This window comes from Pogoniulus pusillus, chromosome 9 (assembly GCF_015220805.1).
Source record: "Pogoniulus pusillus isolate bPogPus1 chromosome 9, bPogPus1.pri, whole genome shotgun sequence".
NCBI lineage: Eukaryota > Metazoa > Chordata > Aves > Piciformes > Lybiidae > Pogoniulus > Pogoniulus pusillus.
Window position 1 is genome coordinate 3,472,265 of NC_087272.1, and position 24,573 is coordinate 3,496,837.

A 24,573-nucleotide genomic window follows, 5' to 3' on the forward strand; every position below is an offset into this window, starting at 1 on the left:
TCTTTTCTGTTCCTTCACTGCTGCTTTTCACATGGCTGGACCACAAAAAGGTGAAGTGCAGGCAGAAATAGTTTTTTTCTTGAGCAGAACCACTTCAAGAGGCAGCAAGTTTCATTGGCAGTGCTTTTGTAGTGAGCATTCTACTTCCAAATCCATTGTGCTCACAAAGTTAGCAGGTTGTGACTTTCATTTGAAGTGCTGTAAATGAGGGCTAAGGCCTGAGCTGGTGAATGGAGTGGGGTTCTTTGTAGCTGATTTTTGGCAACTCTCATTCTGCTGAGATTTGCTTCTCTCTTCTCATGTTATTTGGTGGGGAACAACATTCATGCAGTCTTCTCCTAGCAGGGTCTGTTGAAAATTAGAAGAGTCTTGCAGGGGAACCTGGCCAGGCTGGATGGGTGGGCAGAGGCCAATGGGATGAGATTGAACAAGGCCAAGGGCAGGGTTCTGCACTTTGGCCACAGCAACCCCAAGCCGTGCTACAGGCTGGGGCCAGAGTGGCTGAGAGCAGGCAGGCAGAGAGGGAGCTGGGGGTGCTGGGAGAGAGGAGCTGAAGGTGAGGCAGCAGTGCCCAGGTGGGCAGCAGAGCCAATGGCATCCTGGGCTGGCTGAGGAGCAGTGCGGGCAGCAGGACAAGAGAGGTTCTTGTGCCCCTGTGCTCAGCACTGCTCAGGCCACCCCTGGAGTGCTGTGTCCAGTTCTGGGCTCCTCCTCAATTGCAGAGAGATGTTGAGGTGCTGGAAGGTGTTGAGAGAAGAGCATCAAGGCTGGGGAGGGTGCTGGAGCAGAGCCCTGTGAGGAGAGGCTGAGGGAGCTGGGGGTGTGCAGCCTGCAGCAGAGGAGGCTCAGGGCAGAGCTCATTGCTATCTGCAGCTCCCTGAAGGGAGGCTGTAGCCAGGTGGGGTTGGGCTCTGCTGCCAGGCAAGCAGCAAGAGAAGAAGGGGACACAGTGTGAAGTTGTGTCAGGGGAGGTCTAGGCTGGATGTTGTTAGGAAGTTGTTGTCAGAGAAAGTGATTGGCATTGGAATGGGCTGCCCAGGGAGGTGGTGGAGTGGCTGTGCCTGGAGGTGTTGAAGTAAAGCCTGGCTGGGGCACTTAGTGCCATGGTCTGGTTGGTTGGTAAGGGCTGGGTGCTAGGTTGGGCTGGGGGAGCTTGGAGCTCTCTTCCAACCTGCTTGATTCTATGATTCTAATTTGCTCTCCCTTCTTAGTGGCAAACATCTATGACAAGCAGTACATTAAACCTTTCAGAGTAGAGCCATAAATTCCCTTAGCTTTCCTTGCAGTACTCCTCACTGCAGTTGGTAGCAATCACTTAAGATTTCCTCCACAGCCTTTCCATGCCACTCTTATCTAAATATTTTTTTACATATTAACAGCAAAAGATGCCAGAGAAAGTGGCATGAGAGTGACACTTTGAGCACTGAGTGTTGAAAAATGGAAACAAACCCTGGGCACCTAATAGATTTTAATCTTGAAAAGGTATTTTAATACCCTGAATATGTCAGTGAGCAAAGAATTAATTCTCTTGGCTTAAATAATGACCCTGCCAGGTGTGCTGAAAGCAGAGGAGGAAGAAGAGTGATGAGGGCATTGGTAACCATACTGTGCTGTGTGAAGCGTGTTGAAGTTGCCCTTAATAAGGGACAACCTGGGGACAAAGCACAGCAGCAGCACTGGAGAGCTTTTCTTTTGGCTGCCCTGTAGTCTGGCATAGATTTCATGCATCAGGACTGCCATTTATTCAGAGATAAATCTGTCTGATATTTGAAACTAAAGCTTATAGTTCACAGAATCACAGAATGTCAGAGGCTGGAAGGGATCTCCAGAGCTCATCCAGTCCAACCCCTCCCAGCCACAGCAGAAGCACCTGGAACAGATTGCACTGGGACACATCCAGACAGGTCTTGTGTATCTCCAGAGGGGGAGACTCCACAGCCCCTCTGGGCAGCCTGTTCCAGTGCTCTGTCACCCTCATAGGGGGGAAAAAACCCTCCTTATGTTTCCATGGAACTTCTTATGCCTCAACTTCCACCCATTGCCCCTTGTGCTGTTGTTGGGCACCACCCAGCTGAGCCAGGGTCGTTTTTTTCACTAGCAGTCACAGATGTTATTAGGTTGTAGCCATGCTGCATGAAGAGCCAGGCAGAGTTTGAACGCCATCTTTGAACCTTCTCCTTCAATACTAAACTCAGCTTCACTTCTGTAGAGGGCTGCTGAGTTATAGGAACAGTGCTGGGCCCAGTCCTGTTCATTATCTTTATTGATGATCTGGAGCAGGGGATTAAGTCCAGCATCAGTGAGTTTGTAGATGACACCAAGCTAGGAGCAGGTGTGGAGCTGTTGGAGGGTAGGAGAGCCCTGCAGAGGGACCTGGCCAGGCTGGATGGGTGGGCAGAGGCCAATGGGATGAGACTGAATAAGGCCAAGGGCAGGGTTCTACACTTTGGCCACAACAACCCCAAGCAGCACTAGAGGCTGGGGCCAGAGTGGCTGAGAGCAGCCAGGCAGAGAGGGAGCTGGGGGTGGTGGGAGAGAGGAGCTGAAGCTGAGGCAGCAGTGCCCAGGTGGGCAGCAGAGCCAATGGCATCCTGGGCTGGCTCAGGAGCAGTGTGGGCAGCAGGACAAGGGAGGTTCTTGTGCCCCTGTGCTGCTCAGGCCACCCCTTGAGTGCTGTGTCCAGTTCTGGGCTCCTCCTCAATTGCAGAGTGATGTTGAGGTGCTGGAAGGTGTTGAGAGAAGGGCAGCAAGGCTGGGGAGGGTGCTGGAGCAGAGCCCTGTGAGGAGAGGCTGAGGGAGCTGGGGGTGTGCAGCCTGCAGCAGAGGAGGCTCAGGGCAGAGCTCATTGCTGTCTGCAGCTGCCTGCAGGGAGGCTGTAGCCAGGTGGGGTTGGGCTCTTGTGCCAGGCAAGCAGCAAGAGAAGAAGGGGACACAGTGTGAAGTTGTGGCAGGGCAGGTCTAGGCTGGATGTTGTTAGGAAGTTGTTGTCAGAGAGAGTGATTGGCATTGGAATGGGCTGCCCAGGGAGGTGGTGGAGTCTGTGTGGCTGGAGGTGTTGAAGCCAAGCCTGGCTGGGGCACTTAGTGCCATGGTCTGGTTGCTTGGCCAGGGCTGGGTGCTAGGTTGGGCTGGCTGAGCCTTGAGCTCTCTTCCAACCTGCTTCATTCTGTGATTCTATGATTGCTAGTGAAAAAACTAGCCAGGCTCAGCTGGGTGATGCCTAACAACAGCACAAGAAGCAATGGGTGGAAGTCGAGGCACAGGAGGTTCCATGGGGTGGAGTTTTTTTTCCCTCTGAGGGTGACAGAACACTGGAACAGGCTGCCCAGAGGGGTTGTGAAGTCTCCCTCTCTGGAAATACTCAAAACCCTCCTGGATGTGTTCCTGTGTGTTCTGTTCTAGATGCTCCTGCTGTGGCAGAAGTGTTGGACTGGATGAGCTTTGGAGGTCCCTTCCTTATACTGGGAGGTGTCCCTGCCTATGGCAGTGGGTTGGAACTGGGTGATCCTTGAGGTCCTGTGCCGGGGAAGGAAACCAAGGAGATGACTCAATGTGAGTTATCTATCCAAGCACTCCCCTTGTTGGTTGAGAGCATCAGGCTTCAAGTTAGAAGGCAAATACTCTTCAGTTAGGGTGAGTAAAGTGAGCTCACGCAGTGTGCGACGTGGTGCTGTTCTCTAGCGTCTGGTGCACCTAAATATTGGACTATGCATAATCCTCCCTGCTTGCAGTTACTGTTACAGCATTTAGTGGCCTGCATCAGGAATGGTGTGGCCAGCAGGAGCAGGGAGGTCATTCTGCCCCTGTACTCTGCACTGCTTAGACCACCCCTTGAGTGCTGTGTTCAGTTCTGGGCCCCCCAGTTTAGGAGGGACATTGAGATGCTTGAGCGTGTCCAGAGAAGGGCGACGAGGCTGGGGGGAGGCCTTGAGCACAGCCCTACGAGGAGAGGCTGAGGGAGCTGGGATTGGTTAGCCTGGAGAAGAGGAGGCTCAGGGCAGACCTTATTGCTGTCTACAACTACCTGAGGGGAGGTTGTGGCCAGGAGGAGGTTGCTCTCTTCTCTCAGGTGGCCAGCACCAGAACAAGAGGACACAGCCTCAGGCTGCACCAGGGGAGATTTAGGCTGGAGGTGAGGAGAAAGTTCTTCCCTGAGAGAGTCATTGGACACTGGAATGGGCTGCCCGGGGAGGTGGTGGAGTCGCCGTCCCTGGAGCTGTTCAAGGCAGGACTGGACGTGGCACTTGGTGCCATGGTCTGGCCTTGAGCTCTGTGCTAAAGGGTTGGACTTGATGATCTGTGAGGTCTCTTCCAACCCTGATGATACTGTGATACTGTGTGATACTGTAAACATTGGAATTTGCATGTTCCTCCTATTCCCCTCCTCATCTGGACACAGTCCCACAGATGCTGTTTATCATAAGGCTCAAGGACAAATTGCTCTGAGCTGCTTCACGCACAGCGCTGTGGTTGACTGCAGTTCCAACGCTCAGACCTCACATCCAAGGCCTGGTTGTACAAGCTTTTAGGGGCTCGTGCCCCCTGTTTTTCAGCCAGTTCCCAAACAAGGTCCCTTCCAATCTAAGCTGTTACTCTGTGATTGTATGACTGCAGCCCCTGAGAGCCTGTGCTTTCCACGCGGGCTCCTTGGGGCGAGTGCGCTCTGCTCTGACTGGTACGGAGCAGCGCTGGTGATGCTGCAGGGAAGATGTGCTTGCTGTAGGACTTTGCAAAGCTGTTCCTGACTTAAACAAAACATCTCCCGTGCCAGAAAGGCAGTTAACTCCCTGGCTTTCTTCAAACAGAAGCTCACAGGCATCTCCTGTGAGGAGTACCCTGTGGGTGTGAGGCGCACTGGTGGTATAAACAAACAGGGTGCAGGGAGGCTGCTATGCTGCGGGCAAAAATAACCTGCTCCGGGGCAGGGTAAATAGTTTACATCTCCTCAGGCCTCTGGGTTGTGTCACAGAGCTGCTAGATGAAGGAGGCATGTCTGCTACGTGCTCTGAAGCTGGAAGATGACAGACTGAGGGAGCTGGGGGTGTTCAGCCTGGAAAAAAGGAGGCTTCAGGGAGACCTGATAGCAGCCTGCCAGTACCTGAAGGGGGCTGCAAGAAGGCTGCAGAGAGACTGTGCACAAAGGCCTGCAGGGACAGGATGAGAGCAATGGCTTCAAACTGGAGCAGAGCAGATTGAGATTGGATGTTAGGAACAAGTTCTGCACCATGAGGGTAGTGGAACACTGGAACAGGTTGCCAGAGGAGGTGGTTGTGGTCCAATCGCTGGAGATACTGAAGGTGAGGCTGGAGAGGGCTGTAGGCAACCTGCTCTAGTGGAGCATGTCCCTGCTGACTGCAGGGGGGTTGGACTGGATGAGCTTTGGAGATCACTTCCAACACTGAAGGGGGACTACAAAAAAGCTGGGGAGGGACTTTTTAGGCTGTCAGGAAGTGATAGGACTGGGGGGGAGTGGAGCAAAGCTGGAGGTGGGGAGAGTCAGGCTGGAGGTGAGGAGGAAGTTGTTGAGCAGGAGAGTGGTGAGAGGCTGGCATGGGCTGCCCAGGGAGGTGGTTGAGGCCCCATGGCTGGAGATGTTTAAGGCCAGGCTGGCTGAGGCTGTGGGCAGCCTGCTCTAGGGTAGGGTGTCCCTGGGCATGGCAGGGGGGTTGGAGCTGGCTGATCCTTGTGGTCCCTTCCAACCCTAACTGATTCTATGATTCTGTGGTTCTACATTGTACTCTAACTTTTGGTTGTGAATAAAGATTTCTATTGATGTGCTGTGGGCTAAGTCTAGGCGCAGAATCACAGAATTTCCTAGCTTGGAAAAGACCTTCAAGATCTTGTCCTAGCATTAGCCTAACACTGACAAGTCCTTGACTAAACAATATTCCAATGCAAATCACTCTCTCTGGCAAGAACTTCCTCCTGACATCCAGCCTAGACCTCCCCTGGCACAACTCCTCACAGCAGAGCTGCTGCAGCAGCTCTCACACTCTCTCCTCATAGCAGAGCTGCTGCAGCCCTCTGAGCATCCTCATCCTCCTGGCCCTGCTCTGGACACACTCCAGCATCTCCACATCCTCCTTGTAATGGGGCTCCAGAACTGGATGCAGTACTCCAGGTGGGGTCTCACCAAAGCAGAGGGGGAGAATCCCCTCCCTGGCCCTGCTGGCCACACTTCTGCTGCAAAGTGGGCTTTCTGGGCTGCAAGTGCACACTGCTGGCTCCTGTTGAGCCTCTTGTCCAGCAGCACCCCCAAATTCCTCTCCTCAGGGCTGCTCCCCAGAAATGTGAATGTTCTATCAGCACTCTCACAATCTCCAGGCTTGCTCTTGAGCTTCATGTTTTTCTCACGTTAGCAGTCAGGGTTTTAAACTTCAGTCTTGATCCAGCTTTCAAGATAAAGCTCTAACCCATGACATTCCCTCCTCACCCCCTCCCCCCCCAGTAGTACTCCCTCTTACTTTTCTTGATCCAGCCCAGCAGCTGCAGCCTTGCAGCTCAGCTCCTCGGGAGGATGCCACAGCCAGAGCTCACTGTCAGTGTGACAAGCATTAGTCACAGTTGCAGCTGAATTTCCGCTCTGCATTCCTGGGTTTGTGCCATCAGCGTCCCCTGGCATTTCTGCAGCTGAACAAAGGTGCTGCAGATGCACAGACCTGCAAGGGCAGCGTTCTGAAGAAGTGCTCACAGGGTCAGGATTGTCAGGGTTGGGAGGAAGATCATGGAATCATAGAATGTCAGGGGCTGAAGGGACCTTGGAAGATCATCTGGTCCAACCCCCCCTGCCAGAGCAGGATCACCCAGAGCAGAGCACACAGGAACACATCCAGGGGGTTAGAATCATAGAATCAACCAGGTTGGAAGAGACCTCCAAGATCATCCAGTCCAACCTAGCACCCAGCCCTAACCAATCAACCAGACCATGGCACTAAGTGCCTCATCCAGGCTTTTCTTGAAGACCCCCAGGGACAGTGCCTCCACCACCTCCCTGGGCAGCCCATTCCAATGCCAATCACTCTCTCTGTGAAGAACTTCTTCCTAATATCCAGCCTAGACCTACCCTGGCACAACTTGAGACTGTGTCCCCTTGTTCTGTTGCTGGTTGCCTGGGAGAAGAGGCCACCCCCCACCTGGCTACAGCCTCCCTTCAGGGAGTTGCAGACAGCAATGAGGTCCCCCCTGAGCCTCCTCTTCTGCAGGCTGCACACCCCCAGCTCCCTCAGCCTCTCCTCATAGGGTTTGTGTTCCAGGCCCCTCCCCAGCTTTGTTGCCCTTCTCTGGACACGTTCCAGCACCTCAACATCTTTCTTGAATTGAGGAGCCCAGAACTGGACACAGCACTCAAGGTGTGGCCTGACCAGTGCTGAGTACAGGGGAAGAATAACCTCCCTTGTCCTACTGGCCACACTGTTCCTGATGCAGGTTCTTGAATATCATCAGAGAGGGAGACTCCACAACCACCCTGGGCAGTCTTGTCCTATGTTCTGTGACCCTCACAGGGAAGAAAATCTTCCTCAGGTTCACATGGACCCTTCTGTGCCTCAACTTCCACCCATTGCCCCCTTAGAATCATAGAATTGAGCAGGTTGGAAGAGACCTCTAAGCTCATTCAGTCCAACCTAGCACCCAGCCCTGCCCAAGCAACCAGACCATGGCACTAAGTGCCCCAGCCAGGCTTTGTTTGAACACTTCCAGGGACAGTGACTCCACCACCTCCCTGGGCAGCCCATTCCAATGCCAATCACTCTTGTCCTGTCACTGGGCATCACCCAGAAGAGGCTGGCTCCATGATGCATGGAGACATGGTTTCATGGTGGGCTTGGTAGTGTTGGATTAGTGGTTGAGACTTCATGATCCTAGAGGTCTTTTTCCAGCCTACGTGATCCTTCTCCATGGCTCCATCCTTCTGACAGTAACCCCTTATATATATATATAAACATTATTGAGGTCACCCCTTAGTCTCCTTCTCTCCAATCTAAAAAGCCCCAGCTCCCTCAAGCTCTCCTCATAAGGAAGATGTTCAGCTTCCTAAATCATTAATCATCTATCTCTAACTCCCCTGCCATGGGCAGCCACACCTCACACTAGAACTAGCTGCTCAGATCCACATCCAGCCAGGCCTTGAAAACTTCCAGGCATGAGGCTTCCACCACCTCCATGGGTAACCTGTTCCAGTCTCTCACCACTCTCAGATGAAGCACTTCTGCCTAACATCTAATCTTAATCTCCCCTCTAGCTTGGATCCATTCCCCCCTGTTCTATCACTACCTGACACCCTAACAAGTCCCTCACCAGTTTTCTTGTAGCTCACTTCTGATACTGGAAGACCACAAGAAGGTATCTTCAGAGCCGCCTTTTCTGCAGACTGAGCAACCCCAACTGTAGGCTGCATGTTAGGAGGAAGTTGTTGGCAGAGAGTGATTGGCATTGGAATGGGCTGCCCAGGGAGGTGGTGGAGTGGCTGTGCCTGGAGGTGTTGAAGCCAAGCCTGGCTGGGGCACTTAGTGCCATGGTCTGGTTGGTTGGGCAGGGCTGGGTGCTAGGTTGGGCTGGCTGAGCTTAGAGGTCTCTTCCTACATGTTTGATTCTATTGTTCTATGAAACCATATACCCAAGCATCACATCTAAACAACCTTTAAATACCTCCAGGGATGGTGACTCCACCACCTCCCTGTGCAGCTCATTCCAAAGCCTGAACACTCCTATTGTGAAAAAAGAAACATTTCCTCATGTCCAGTCTAAATCTCCCTTCATGGAGCTGCAGACAGCAATGAGCTCTGCCCTGAGCCTCCTCTGCTGCAGGCTGCACACCCCCAGCTCCCTCAGCCTCTCCTCACAGGGCTCTGCTCCAGGCCCCTCCCCAGCCTTGCTGCCCTTCTCTGGACACCTTCCAGCACCTCAACATCTCTCTTGAATTGAGGAGTCCAGAACTGGACACAGCACTCCAGGGGTGGCCTGAGCAATGCTGAGCACAGGGGCAGAAGAACCTCCCTTGTTCTGCTGGCCACACTGCTCCTGAGCCAGCCCAGGATGCCATTGGCTCTGCTGCCCACCTGGGCACACTACCTACAGCAGGGGGGTTGGAATTGGCTGAGCTTTGAGGTCCATTGCAACCTAAACCATTCTATGATTCTGTGATTCTATTCTATAAACACCAAAGAAACAAAAAGACAAACCCCAAACCAGAACAAAGCCACAAAACCAGCCTCATACCTAGCAAACAAATGAAAAAGAGGCTGAGGGAGCTGGGGGTGTGCAGCCTGCAGCAGAGGAGGCTCAGGGCAGACCTCATTGCTCTCTACAACTACCTGAAGGGAGGCTGTAGCCAGGTGGGGTTGGTCTCTTCTCTCAGGTAGCCAGCAACAGAGCAAGGGGACACAGTCTCAAGTTGTGGCAGGGGAGGTCTAGGCTGGATGTTGTTAGGAAGTTGTTGGCAGAGAGAGTGATTGGCATTGGAATGGGCTGGCGCTGGAGTCACCCCCTCTGGAGGTGTTTAAAAGGAGGCTGGATGAGGCACTTAGTGCTATGGGTAGTTAATTAGAAGGGTTAGGTGATAGGCTGGACTCGATGATCCTGGAGGTCTCTTCCAACCTGGTTAATTCTGTGGTTCAGTGGGTAGATACTGGAAGGCCACTCTAAGGTCCCCTTGAAGCCTTCTGTTCTCCAGGCTGCAGAACCCCAGCTCTCATAGCCTGTCCTCTTAGCAGAGCTGCTGCAGCCCTCTGAGCATCTTGGTGGCCTTCCTCTGGCCTCCCTCTAACAGTTCCATGTCCCTCTTGCACTGGGGGCTCCAGCACTGCAGTGGTTTTATTCAGTATGGTCTCCCCACCCAGCAAAGTGCTCCAGAAAATAATTTCCCTGTTGCAGACTTCAAAAGTAATTTAAAAGAGCAACATTTAAATATTAACAACAAAAAAAAAAAAGGAATTTGGAGGGAGAAATTTCAGAGAACTTCCTAGGAAAAATAATATTCCCCCTGGCTCTTTGCAGCATATTCAAATACTTATTCCTGAGTTAAACTCCACCAGCCCAAAAGTCAGGCTGTGTGGCACAGAAAACAGCCTCCTACTTGTCAGAGACCTGACCACCAACACATTCCTCCTGCATTCTGCTATTTCACAGAAGAAAGCTGACTTCTTAGAGAGAGAGAGAGAGAGAGAGAGAGAGAGAGATTTTTTTACCCTATATTTGGCATCTGTTCCCCTTAACACACTCTGGTGGAAAATGTTGCACAAGCCCTGCATTGAGCTACGTGAGCAGGGTTTTATAGCCAGCTCCAGGGGCTGGCGCTAATGAAGAAGTCGAATTTGACATCTTTACCCAGCTATAAAATAAACTCTTTTACACAAAGTGAAGAAGTTTAAAGCTTGGGAAAATATTTTCCTTTCTCTCTGAAATGACACAGCCTCTCAGCTTGAAGCACATATTTGCTGCAGGCTCCTTGGGGTTTTTTTTTTTCTCATTCTTGTGACCTGGAGTGTTTTTTGGAGGTGGACTGAGGCTGAAAGAAATTAAACTTCTGGACTCCAGTTTCCCTTTAAAGTATCTAAAACCCTCAAGAAAAGTAGTGTTTATTAATTTTGTTTTCTAAGTTTGCAGATGACACCAAGCTAGGAGCAGGTGTGGAGCTGTGGGAGGGTAGGAGAGCCCTGCAGAGGGACCTGGCCAGGCTGGATGGGTGGGCAGAGGCCAATGGGATGAGATTGAACAAGGCCAAGGGCAGGGTTCTACACTTTGGCCACAACAACCCCAAGCAGCACTAGAGGCTGGGGCCAGAGTGGCTGAGAGCAGGCAGGCAGAGAGGGCCCTGGGGGTGCTGGTAGAGAGGAGCTGAAACTGATGCAGCAGTGCCCAGGTGGGCAGCAGAGCCAATGGCATCCTGGGCTGGCTGAGGAGCAGTGTGGGCAGCAGGACAAGGGAGGTTCTTGTGCCCCTGTGCTCAGCACTGCTCAGGCCACCCCTGGAGTGCTGTGTCCAGTTCTGGGCTCCTCCTCAATTGCAGAGAGATGTTGAGGTGCTGGAAGGTGTTTGGAGAAGGGCAGCAAGGCTGGGGAGGGGCCTGGAGCAGAGCCCTGTGAGGAGAGGCTGAGGGAGCTGGGGGTGTGCAGCCTGCAGCAGAGGAGGCTCAGGGCAGAGCTCATTGCTGCCTGCAGCTGCCTGCAGGGAGGCTGTAGCCAGGTGGGGTTGGTCTCTTGTGCCAGGCAAGCAGCAAGAGAAGAAGGGGACACAGTGTGAAGTTGTGCCAGGGGAGGTCTAGGCTGGATGTTGTTAGCAAGTTGTTGTCAGAGAGAGTGATTGGCATTGGAATGGGCTGCCCAGGGAGGTGGTGGAGTGGCTGTGGCTGGAGGTGTTGAAGCCAAGCCTGGCTGGGGCACTTAGTGCCATGGTCTGGTTGGTAGGGCAGGGCTGGGTGCTAGGTTGGGCTGGCTGAGCTTGGAGCTCTCTTCCAACCTGCTTGATTCTGAATCTAGGAATGTAGCTCAGATGGCCACATCTTCCCAGGGGAAAGTGAGGACCAGCAGGAAGGACATGCAGAGGGTGCCTGTGGTAGGGCACTGAGCGTGTTGCATCGTGTGTGTGCTAGGTGTGCCAGTAGGCACCGCTGCGGGCCAGCAGCGCCTGGTTCGAGGATGTGGAAGTGGGGCAGGTGCACAAAGGCTGAGAAAGGAGTTGAGGTCAGATGGTTTTGACTTCAAATTACTCAAAAAATGTGACAACTTAATCAAGAGAGAAAGGTGGAAAAGATCATTGAGCTTGTCAAACTGCAAGGAGGAGCAGTGAAGGGCTGGGAAAGTAATGAGGTTATAGAACAGCATAGAGGAAAAGCAACAGAGAGGGGAAGCAGTCCCAAGGAATAGAAATGGGGTGAAAATGGGCTTAGTTGGTTTATTTAGAGGAAGACTCCATGAAGAAAGAAACAAATGTTGAAAAAAAGAAAAAAGGATCTGATGAAAAGAAGTGAAATGCTTGGAACATAATGGAGAAAAGCAGGTTGAGGGGAAAGGGGAAAGAAGAGAAAGGAGAATAAGCTATGGGAAACACTGGTTTTAGTTTTGGCTATAAATCATGTAAAATAAAATACTTCAGATTTTCCCAGGGACATTATGGAGTCTCCTTCTCTGGAGCCTTTCCAGCCCTGTCTGGATGTGTTCCTGTGTGACCTGTGCTAGATTCTCCGGTCCTGCTCTGGCAGGGGGGATGGACTGGAAGATCTCCAGAGGTCCCTTCCTACCCCTGACGTCCTGTGAGCCTGTGATTTATCTTCTCAGCATGGTAGGGAGGGCATCAGTGGTCATTCTTGCTGTGTGGAGCATCACACAGCCATCACAGCCTGTGCCCTGCATGGTGCAGTGCCTTGTCTGTCCCTGCAGTATGGTCTGAAACTGAGCTGCCCAGAGCAGGGAGTGCCTGGTTCCCTCCTCAGGTTAAGCCTCTTGGCTTTGGCTTGTTCTTTAAGCCCATTTGTAACCAGCAGTGTTCATTTTAAGAAGTCCCTTGTGTTCTAATTAGATGCCTGTAATCAGAATGTCACATACCAGAGCCTGGTGTTCTTTTTGCACGTGGAAGGGAGCTGCTGGGAGAGCCTTAGCTTTTACACCTACCTTGCCTACAGGGCTGGGTGCTAGCTTGGGCTGGATGAGCTTGGAGGTCTCTTCCAACCTGCTTGATGCTATGAATCTGTAATTGTACCTCAGGATCTACTATGACTGTTTTGAGTCACTGAATCATTGAGGCTGGGATAGAGCTCTTGAGGTCATCCAGCCCAGCCTATGACCTAACACCACTGCATCGACCAGACCATGGCACTGAGTGCCACAGCCAAGCTGTCTTCAACACCTCCAGGAATGGTGACTCCACCACCTCCCTGGGCAGTCCATCCCAGTGTCCAATCCCCCTTTCCATGAGGAACTGCTTCCTAACATCCAACCTAACCCTCCCCTGGCACAGCTTCAGGCCATGCCCTCTCATCCTGTCACAAGTTGCCTGGGAGCAGAGCCTGACCCCCACCTTACTGCAACTTCCCTTCAGGTAGTTGCAGAGTGTGCTGAGGTCCCCCCCTGAGCCTCCTCTGCTGCAGGCTGCACACCCCCAGCTCCCTCAGCCTCTCCTCAGCAGCCTTCCCCTCCAGCCCCCTCCCCAGTCTCATCGCTCTCCTATGGCCCCGCTCCAGCCCTTCAACTCTGTCTTGCCTTGAGGGCCCAGAGCTGCACACAGTGCTCCAGGTGAGCCCTGCCCAGTGCCAGTGCAGGGCAGAATGGCAGCCCTGCTGCTGCTGGCCACACTGCTCCTGGTACACGCCAAGCTGCCACTACCCTTCCATGCCAGCTGGGCACACTGCTGGCTCATACAGTGGTATTTTCAATTTTCAGATCCCAGGCTCACAGGGTGTTAGGGATTGGAAGGGACCCAAGGAGATCATCAAGTCCAAACCTCCTGCCAGAGCAGGACCATCCTACCTAACAGATCACACAGGATCACATCCAGACAGGCCTTGAAAGGCTCCAGAGAAGGAGACCCCACAAGCTCATTTTCACAGTGATGTGTTCAGTGTAACTCCCCTTTGTTGTTCCCCCCCACATGAGGAAGGTTTGTATTTCTTTATTTGCTTATTGTTTGGCTGCAACATTGGTTACAAGATAGAGTTCAGAGTGGTGATCTATGGTGCTAGGTCCAGCTAGAGAGCTGTAACCAGTGGAGTCTGCCAGGGATCAGTGCTGGGTCCAGTCCCGTTCAGGAGCGTGAAGCACTGCGGGTCTGAACAAACAGCTTTAGGAGTGGTGTCTTGTTAATTTACTTGGGCTTGCTTATTTGCTCACAGGATGCTAGGGGTTGGAAAGGCCCTCCATGGGTCATTGAGATCAACCCCCTTGCCAAGAGCAGCATCAGAGAATCTAGCTCAGGTAGCACAGGAACACATCTAGACAGCTGAAGGGTCTCCAGACAAGGATACTCCACAACCTCTCTGGGCAGCCTGTGCCAGAGCTCTCTCACCCTTACACTCAACAAGTTCTTCCTCATGCTGAGCTGAAACTCCCTGTCCTGCATTTTCCATCCCTTGCCCCTTGTCCTATGGCAGGGCACAAGTGAGCAGAGCTTGTGTCCTCTCTCTTGATCCCCAGCCCCCAGATATTTATAACCATTGATTAGATCCCCTCTTATCACAGTATCACAGTATATCACAGTATCATCAGGGTTGGAAGAGACCTCACAGATCATCAAGTCCAACCCTTTAGCACAGAGCTCAAGGCCAGACCATGGCACCAAGTGCCACGTCCAGTCCTGCCTTGAACAGCTCCAGGGACGGCGACTCCACCACCTCCCCGGGCAGCCCATTCCAGTGTCCAATGACTCTCTCAGGGAAGAACTTTCTCCTCACCTCCAGCCTAAATCTCCCCTGGCACAGCCTGAGGCTGTGTCCTCTTGTTCTGGTGCTGGCCACCTGAGAGAAGAGAGCAACCTCCTCCTGGCCACAACCTCCCCTCAGGTAGCTGTAGACAGCAATGAGGTCTCCCCTGAGCCTCCTCTTCTCCAGGCTAACCAATCCCAGCTCCCTCAGCCTCTCCTCGTAGGGCTGTGCTCAAGGCCTCTCCCCAGCCTCGTCGCCCTTCTCTGGACACACTCAAGCATCTCAATGTCTCTCCTCAACTGGGGGGCCCAGAACTGAACACAGCACTCAAGGTGTGGTCTAAGCAGTGCAGAGTACAGGGGCAGAATGACCTCCCTGCTCCTGCTGGCCACACCATTCCTGATGCAGGCCAGGATGCCACTGGCTCTCTTGGCCACCTGGGCACACTGCTGGCTCATGTTCAGGTGGGTATCAATCAGCACCCCCAGATCCCTCTCTGTCTGGCTGCTCTCAGCCACTCCGACCCCAGCCTGTATCTCTGCATGGGGTTGCTGTGGCCAAAGTGCAGCACCAGCACTTGGAGCTATTGAAGCCATCCCCTTGGACTCTGCCCATCTGTGCAGGCGGTCAAGGTCCTGCTGCAGAGCCCTTCTGCCCTCCAACTCAGTCACATCTGCCCCCAGCTTAAGTCTTTTTCTTCACCAGACCTCAGGTCCCTCATCCTCTCCTCATAGGGCACTCATATAAATCCATCAAGTCCTCTTTGGAGAGTGGTTTCTATGTTCTGGGAACAGAGCCCCCCTCTCTCTCAATCTCTGTGCCTTAGTGTTTGGGGTATCAGTACCTCATGATGAGACTGAATGTTGTTATTGACTCTGCTGTGTAGTGCCAGTGGTCCTGGATGGAAGAAATGATACCGGAGAGAACAGAAAAGGACTTTCTCTTTAGATGGGCGTAAGGCAGTTCAGTAGGACTGCTGATAAAGAGGAGGTTTAATGAGGCTGGGGCTGTTTGCAGGAAATTAGGCTGCATTAGGGTAATATTCCTTCAGGGAGCGCTCCTAATTCCCACAGGAATGCAGGGAGGGCAGATCCGATTCCGCCACAGCCTTGCCGGCACGCAGCGCACCTGCACCTTCCCCTCTCTGACCTCACAGCTGCCTGGAGAGCCTTTGGCATCTGAAAGTGCAAGGGAAAAAAGCAGGGTTGTCATTTTTGTGACCAAAAAGACACCCAAAACAGATAAATTCCACCTCTCTCTGTGTGTGTGTGATTAGAATGCCTTCTTTCCCACTCCTTTTAAAAGGTCATCATTGTTGTGACCACAAAGACCCCAAACTCAAAACCTTCCACCTCTTTCTCTGTGTGTGTGTGTGACTAGAATGCCTTCTTTCTCACATCCTTTAAAAGGTTGTTGTATTTGGGACCAAAAAGACCCCAGATCCTGATCAATATCCTTATTGCTGGTCTGGAGTAGGGGATGCAGTCCAGCATCAGTAAGCTTGCAGATGGCATCAAGATAGGAGCAGGTGTGGAGCTGTGGGAGGGTAGGAAAGCCCTGCAGAGGGACCTGGCCAGGCTGGATGGGTGGGCAGAGGCCAATGGGATGAGATTGAACAAGGCCAAGGGCAGGGTTCTGCACTTTGGCCACAACAACCCCAAGCAGCACAAGAGGCTGGGGCCAGAGTGGCTGAGAGCAGGCAGGCAGAGAGGGAGCTGGGGGTGGTGGGAGAGAGGAGCTGAAGCTGAGGCAGCAGTGCCCAGGTGGGCAGCAGAGCCAATGGCATCCTGGGCTGGCTCAGGAGCAGTGTGGGCAGCAGGACAAGGGAGGTTCTTGTGCCCCTGTGCTCAGCACTGCTCAGGCCACCCCTGGAGTGCTGTGTCCAGTTCTGGGCTCCTCCTCAATTGCAGAGAGATGTTGAGGTGCTGGAAGGTGTTGAGAGAAGGGCAGCAAGGCTAGGGAGGGGCCTGGAGCAGAGCCCTGTGAGGAGAGGCTGAGGGAGCTGTGGGGTGTGCAGCCTGCAGCAGAGGAGGCTCAGGGCAGAGCTCATTGCTGTGTGCAGCTCCCTGCAGGGAGGCTGTAGCCAGGTGGGGTTGGGCTCTTGTGCCAGGCAAGCAGCAAGAGAAGAAGGGGACACAGTGTGAAGCTGTGCCAGGGGAGGTCTAGGCTGGATGTTGTTAGGAAGTTGTTGTCAGAGAGAGTGATTGGCATTGGAATGGGCTGCCCAGGGAGGTGGTGGAGTGGCTGTGCCTGGAGGTGTTGAAGCCAAGCCTGGCTGGGGCACTTAGTGCCATGGTCTGGTTGCTTGGCCAGGGCTGGGTGCTAGGTTGGACTGGCTGAGCTTGGAGCTCTCTTCCAACCTGCTTGATGCTATGGTTCTAACCCAAAGCCTTCCATCTCTTTTGTGTGTGTGTGTGATTAGAATGCCTCTATTCCCACATCCTTTTAAAAGGTGGTCATTTTTCTGACCAAAAAGACTCCCATAACAAAAAATTAGAATCATAGAGTCAGCCAGGTTGGAAGAGACCACAACGTCCCCAGGCATCTGTGCCAGTGTCTCACCACCCTCACTGCAAACAACTTCTTCCTAACATCCAGTTTTAATCTCCCCTCTGCCAGTTCAAACCCATTCCTCCTCATCCTGTCAATACAGGACATTGTCAGTAGTCCCTCCCCAGCCTTCCTCTAGCCCCTTTCAGATCTTGCAAGGCCACTCCAAGGTCTCTTGGAAGCCTTCTCTGCTCCAGGCTGCACAGCCCCAACTCCTGTAGCCTGTTCTCAGAGCAGAGCTGCTGCAGCCCTCTCAGCATCTTGGTGGCCTCCTCTGCACTGGCTCCAACACTTCCATGTCCTGCTTGTGCTGGGGGCTCCAGAACTGCCCCCAGGACTGCAGGTGGGGTGTGAGGAGAGCAGAGCCAAGGGGCAGAATCCCCTCCCTTGCCCTGCTGCCCACACTGCTCTTGCTGCAGCCCGGCCCAGGGTTGTAAACCCTGCAGGAGGGATTCCACTTCCCAACATTACACTTCCTAGCTGGTGTCCGTGGTAGTAAGTTGCAAATTTTAAGTGGATGCAATTTATATCCCTTAGAACGAACTGCTCTGTGGTTGCACTTTGGTTTGTGTTCCTTTATCAGCCATGGCAGCCTGGCTAAGCAGTGCTCCTTACCAGCCTCCACGTCGGTAGCCTTGCGGTGTAAAATGCTGCTTATTGAAATGCAGTGATTTCCCTTCCTGGGCTGTAAAACTCACTGCCTTTGGCATCTGTAGCTCATTTCTTGCCATCTGCTTAATTGAGTAGCTTCTCTGTTTATCTTGCAATGCAGATAAATGGCTTTCAGAGCAGTGTTTATAGCTTAATAGTTCCTGAAATAAGAGCCAACATTATCTGCTAGACTCTGCCAGTCATAACTAATGATCCCTCTGCTTACAATGTTGAGCAAGTCAGGAGACACTGAACTCTGCAGAGAGCAAGGGCCCAGTGCAGTGGGGAGATAGTTTGTATGTGGTGGCGCCTAGAAGACAAAGCTTTTGTGGCTCACTCGTGTTAATTGGGAACTGAAACTTGTCCTTGGCCACCTCTAACCTCCTATCACTTCACTGTTTCTCTGTGCATATGGATACAAGCCCAAGGGTGAGTTGATAGGGCAGAGTAGTCCTGCTTGCCTCATCCTTTAAGGGAAATAATATCACTTTACCCTAATATTAGCCTCAGTGTTGTGCTTCAGGCTACCTTAGCATTAGCTTCAGTGTTGTGCTTCAGGCTACTTTACTCTGGCATTAGCCTCAGTGTTGTGCTTTGGGCTACTTTACTCTGGCATTAGCCTCAGTGTTGTGCTTCAGGCTGCTTTACTCTGGCATTAGCCTCAGTGTTGTGCTTTGGGCTACTTTACTCTGGCATTAGCCTCAGTGTTGTGCTTCAGGCTACTTTACTCTGGCATTAGCTCCAGTGTTGTGCTTTGGGCTACTTTGCTCTGGCATTAGCCTCAGTGTTGTGCTTCAGGCTACTTTACTCTGGCATTAGCTCCAGTATTGTGCTTTGGGCTACTTTGCTCTAGCATTAGACTCAGTGTTGTGCTTCAGGCTACTTTACTCTGGCATTAGCTCCAGTGTTGTGCTTTGGGCTACTTTACTCTGGCATTAGCCTCGGTGTTGTGCTTCAGGCTACTTTACTCTGGCATTAGCTCCAGTGTTGTGCTTCAGGCTACTTTACTCTGGCATTAGCCTCAGTGTTGTGCTTCAGGCTACTTTACTCTGGCATTAGCTCCAGTGTTGTGCTTCAGGCTGCTTTACTCTGGCATTAGCCTCAGTGTTGTGCTTCAGGCTACTTTACTCTGGCATTAGCCTCAGTGTTGTGCTTCAGGCTACTTTACTCTGGCATTAGCTCCAGTGTTGTGCTTCAGGCTACTTTACTCTGGCATTAGCTCCAGTGTTGTGCTTCAGGCTGCTTTACTCTGGCATTAGCTCCAGTGTTGTGCTTTGGGCTACTTTACTCTGGCATTAGCTCCAGTGCTGTGCTTCAGGCTGCTTTACTCTGGCATTAGCCTCAGTGTTGTGCTTCAGGCTACTTTACTCTGGCATTAGCCTCAGTGTTGTGCTTCAGGCTGCTTTACTCTGGCATTAGCCTCAGTGTTGTGCTTCAGGCTACTTTACTCTGGCATTAGCCTCAGTGTTGTGCTTCAGGCTGCTTTACTCTGGCATTAGCCTCAGTGTTGTGCTTTGGGCTACTTTACTCTGGCATTAGCTCCAGTGTTGTGCTTCAGGCTACTTTACTCTGGCATTAGCTCCAATGTTGTGCTTTGGGCTACTTTACTCTGGCATTAGCTCCAGTGTTGTGCTTCAGGCTGCTTTACTCTGGCATTAGCCTCAGTGTTGTGCTTCAGGCTACTTTACTCCGGCATTAGCCTCAGTGTTGTGCTTGGGGCTACTTTACTCTGGCATTAGCCTCAGTGTTGTGCTTGGGGCTACTTTACTCTGGCATTAGCTCCAGTGATGTGCTTCAGGCTGCTTTACTCTGGCATTAGCCTCAGTGTTGTGCTTTGGGCTACTTTATTCTGACATTAACTCCAGTTTTGTGCTTCAGGCTGCTTTACTCTGGCATTAGCTCCAGTTTTGAGCTTTGGGCTACTTTGGCATTAGCTTCAGTGCTGTGCTTTGGGCTACTTTACTCTGGCATTAGCCTCAGTGTTGTGCTTCAGGCTACTTTACTCTGGCATTAGCCTCAGTGTTGTGCTTCAGGCTGCTTTACTCTGGCATTAGCCTCAGTGTTGTGCTTCAGGCTGCTTTACTCTGGCATTAGCTTCAGTGTTGTGCTTTGGGCTACTTTACTCTGGCATTAGCTTCAGTGTGCTTTGGGCTACTTTGGCATTAGCTCCAGTGTTGTGCTTCAGGCTACTTTACTCTGGCATTAACTCCAGTTTTGTGCTTCAGGCTACTTTACTCTGGCATTAGCTCCAGTGTTGTGCTTCAGGCTACTTTACTCTGGCATTAGCCTCAGTGTTGTGCTTCAGGCTACTTTACTCTGGCATTAGCCTCAGTGTTGTGCTTCAGGCTACTTTACTCTGGCATTAGCCTCAGTGTTGTGCTTCAGGCTACTTTATTCTGGCATTAACTCCAGTTTTGTGCTTCAGGCTAGTTTACTCTGGCATTAGCTCCAGTTTTGAGCTTTGGGCTACTTTACTCTGGCATTAGCTTCAGTGCTGTGCTTTGGGCTACTTTACTCTGGCATTAGCTTCAGTGTTGTGCTTCAGGCTACTTTACTCTGGCATTAGCCTCAGTGTTGTGCTTCAGGCTACTTTACTCTGGCATTAACTCCAGTGATGTACTTTGGGATACTTTGCTCTGGCATTAGCTCCAATGTTGTGCTTTGGGCTACTTTACTCTGGCATTAGCTCCAGTTTTGAGCTTTGGGCTACTTTACCCTGGCATTAGATTCAGTGCTGTGCTTTGGGCTACTTTACTCTGGCATTAGCTTCAGTGCTGTGCTTTGGGCTACTTTACTCTGGCATTAGCTTCAGTGTTGTGCTTCAGGCTACTTTACTCTGGCATTAGCCTCAGTGTTGTGCTTCAGGCTACTTTACTCTGGCATTAGCTTCAGTGTTGTGCTTGGGGCTACTTTACTCTGGCATTAGCCTCAGTGTTGTGCTTCAGGCTACTTTACTCTGGCATTAGCCTCAGTGTTGTGCTTCAGGCTACTTTACTCTGGCCTTAGCTCCAGTGATGTGCTTCAGGCTACTTTACTCTGGCATTAGCTCCAGTGTTGTGCTTCAGGCTACTTTACTCTGACATAAGCCTCAGGTTTGAGCTTCGATGTACTTTACTCTGGCATTAGCCTCAGTGTTGTGCTTCAGGGCATGTTTTGCAGCATGCAGTCTCTGCAGGAACCTGGGCTTGTTGTCTTTAATGTTCCAAGCATCACTGGCAGCCAGCTTGGCAGAGGCATTGCAAGGTCGGGCTGAAAGAGGGTGAGAAAGTAAATGGGCAGCTGGCAATTAATGTGTTTTATCCCAAAGCTTTTTTGTCTTTAAGTACATTTTAATATATTATTAATGTCTTGCTGGAAATTTTCCAGTGGCATCCTGGCCAGGATCAGGAGCAGTGTGGCCAGTAGGACAAGGGAGGTTATTCTGCCCCTGTACTCAGCACTGGACAGGCCACACCTTGAGTAGAATCACAGAATCATAGAATCAGTCAGGGTTGGAAGGGAGCACAAGGAGCAGCCAGTTCCAACCCCCCTGCCATGCCCAGGGACACCCTACCCTAGAGCAGGCTGCACACAGCCTCAGCCAGCCTGGCCTTAAATACCTCCAGACATGGGACCTCAACCACCTCCCTGGGCAACCCATTCCAGGCTCTCACCACTCTCATCACCAACAACTTCCTCCTCATGTCCACCCTGAATGTACTCATCTCCAGCTTTGCTCCATTCCCCCCAGTCCTGGCACTCCCTCACAGCCTAAAAAGTCCCTCCCCAGCTTTTTTTGTAGGCCCAGTTCTGGGCTCCTCCTCAATTGCAGAGAGCTGTTGAGGTGCTGGAAGGTGTTTGGAGAAGGGCAGCAAGGCTGGGGAGGGGCCTGGAGCAGAGCCCTGTGAGGAGAGGCTGAGGGAGCTGGGGGTGTGCAGCCTGCAGCAGAGGAGGCTCAGGGCAGAGCTCATTGCTGTCTGCAGCTGCCTGCAGGGAGGCTGTAGCCAGGTGGGGTTGGGCTCTGCTGCCAGGCAACCACCAGTAGAACAAGGGGACACAGTGTGAAGCTGTGCCAGGGGAGGTCTAGGCTGGATGTTGTTAGGAAGCTGTTGTCAGAGAGAGTGATTGGCATTGGAATGGGCTGCCCAGGGAGGTGGTGGAGTGGCTGTCCCTGGAGGTGTTGAAGCCAAGCCTGGCTGGGGCACTTAGTGCCATGGTCTGGTTGCTTGGCCAGGGCTGGGTGCTAGGTTGGGCTGGCTGAGCTTGGAGCTCTCTTCCAACCTGCTTGATTCTATGATTCTATGATATTAATCAAAGTTAGATGCTTTTTTTTTTGGTGTGTTCTGACAAGTGCTTTGGCTTGGTTCCTGAATGGAGAGTTGCAGGCTTGCCTTTGTGATTAGGGTTTAGGAAGAGAGAGGGCAAAGAAAGGGAGACAGAGAAAGAAGAGAATGAAGGCAGGAGTAGATTTGCCACCCAGCACTGTATTGTTCTTACCTTGGGCACAAAAGTTGCCTGTTTAATCCATTGAAACTTCACCACAAGGAGAGCTGCAGTGTCCTGTGGCATGAAGTGTTGTTGTTCTGCACTGCTGTCAGCTTGTCAGGGCAATGTTTTAACTGGCATCTTTTTAGCTCTCAAGAAGAGTTTTTCTTGGCAGTTGCAGTATTTGTTGTTGTGAGATGAGTGTCACCTGTGAACAGCTTCAGCCAGGACAACATTCTGCTTCCAAGTAGGCAATCCAGCAGCCAGCCTTTTGCTGGCTTCAGGTGGCTTCTAGCTGGTGATGCACCAAGCAGCCTGCAAACCTGACTCCTGTGTCCCCACAGCCATCTAGTCCACTGCTTGGAGAAGCTAATTGAATGTAAACAGTTAGGTTGGGTGACTGGCTGTGAAAGGAGCTGTGTGTGAAAGCTGTTCCTACTTACATCACTTGTGTTTATGCTTCAGCTTCCCTGCTCTTCATTGTTTTGGTGAGCCTTCATATTCTCTTAAAAGGAGGGTTGGAGCTGTTAGTGGCTGGAGACCAGAGCAGGCTGAGAGAAAGCACAGCCTGGGTAACACAGTGGACAGTACAAAGGGCACAGTGGTGGAAAGGCAGCAAATTTAGAGCTCTGAAGGTGCTTTCCTAATTGGATGTTCCCATGGGTGGACTGCAGGAGACCCAAGGAAGAATAAGCAAAGTGCCCTCGGGGAGGTTAAGTGGAGGAATGTGGTGGCTGTCTGGAGCATCACTGTGTGCTCCAAGCAGAGCCTAGCCAGAAGGTCAGAGAATCAGTCAGGGTTGGAAGGGAGCACAAGGAGCAGCCAGCTCCAACCCCCCTGCCATAGGCAGGGACACCCTACCCTAGAGCAGGCTGCCCACAGCCTCATCCAGCCTCCAGCCATGGGGCCTCAACCACCTCCCTGGGCAGCCCATTCCAATGCCAATCACTCTCTCTGACAACAACTTCCTAACAACATCCAGCCTAGACCTCCCCTGGCACAACTTCACACTGTGTCCCCTTGTTCTGTTGCTGCTTGCCTGGCAGCAGAGCCCAACCCCACCTGGCTACAGCCTCCCTTCAGGCAGCTGCAGACAGCAATGAGCTCTGCCCTGAGCCTCCTCTGCTGCAGGCTGCACACCCCCAGCTCCCTCAGCCTCTCCTCACAGGGCTCTGCTCCAGGACCCTCCCCAGCCTTGCTGCCCTTCTCTGGACACCTTCCAGCACCTCAACATCTCTCTGCAATTGAGGAGGAGCCCAGAACTGGACACAGCACTCCAGGGGTGGCCTGAGCAGTGCTGAGCACAGGGGCACAAGAACCTCCCTTGTCCTGCTGCCCACACTGCTCCTGAGCCAGCCCAGGATGCCATTGGCTCTGCTGCCCACCTGGGCACTGCTGCCTCCTCTTCAGCTCCTCTCTCCCAGCACCTCCAGCTCGCTCTCTGCCTGCCTGCTCTCAGCCACTCTGGCCTCAGCCTATATTGTGCTAAGCTGTAAGTATAAAGCTCCATTGAATTTCCAGCTTGGCTGAGTCTAGTCTGGGTGATTTTCCTAAGTAGGTGGGTGGGTAACACCCAAACCATCATACCTTTGTATAGAGTTTTGGTCAAATTTCCTATCTTTTATTTTTTGTGACATGCTGTGATAAAAATTGTGTACTCTGGCAGCAACCTGCTGGTGTCTTTGGTGGCTCTTTCTCTGAAGAACCCCTCGAATCCTTGTTCTGTGCTATCTCTTTCAATAGTCTGTTCTTATTTGTAGGTTTTTTATTTGTTTGCTTATGAAGTAAACAAGAGGGAGGCTGAAAAACACTGAAACCTTGTCATGGAAGACATGTCTTGAGGCAGAGATGAAAGCCAGCCCACTGTGGGGTATCCTATATCACAGCTAGTCCCACTTTAAAGGGAGGTGGGGAGCAGAAGGCTGCAGCTGCAGCCTGCATATCATATGCAGCCCTTGGAAGCTGTTGTCACAGTCTCACAGGATGTCAGGGGTTGGAAGGGACCCAAGGAGATCATCCAGTCCAACCCCCCTGCCAGAGCAGGACAATCCTATCTAACACAGAGCACAGAGGAACACATCCAGACAGGCCTTGAAAGGCTCCAGAGAAGGAGACTCCACAACCTCTCTGGGCAGCCTGTGCCAGGGCTCTGGGACCCTTACAGCAAAGAAGTTCCCCCTTGTGTTGAGCTGGAACCTCCTGTGCTGCAGCTTATACCCATTGCTGCTTGTCCTATCCCAGGCAGCAGTGAGCAGAGCCTGTGCCCCCCTTCCTGGCAGCCCTCAGATACTTATAAACATTGATCCAATCCCCTCTCAGTCTTCTCTTCTCCAGACTAAGCAGCCCCAGGGCCCTCAGCCTCTCCTCATCAGCCATGCCCTCCAGTCCCCTCATCATCTTCCTAGCCCTCTGCTGGACCCTTCCTGGCAGCCCTCAGCTACTTATAAACATTTCACAGTATCACCAAGGTTGGAAGAGACCTCACAGATCATCAAGTCCAACCCTTTAGCACAGAGCCAAGTGCCACGTCCAACCCTGCCTTGAACAGCTCCAGGCAC

At 52.2% G+C, this 24,573-nt stretch overlaps 1 protein-coding gene across 3 annotated transcripts in view; it reads left to right on the forward strand.

Annotated features, from left to right (window-relative positions):
• The window catches only part of BMPR1B (bone morphogenetic protein receptor type 1B), a 294,174-nt gene that overhangs the window by 213,039 nt on the left and 56,562 nt on the right, over nt 1-24,573 (forward strand). The gene's annotated exons all lie outside the window — the stretch shown is intronic.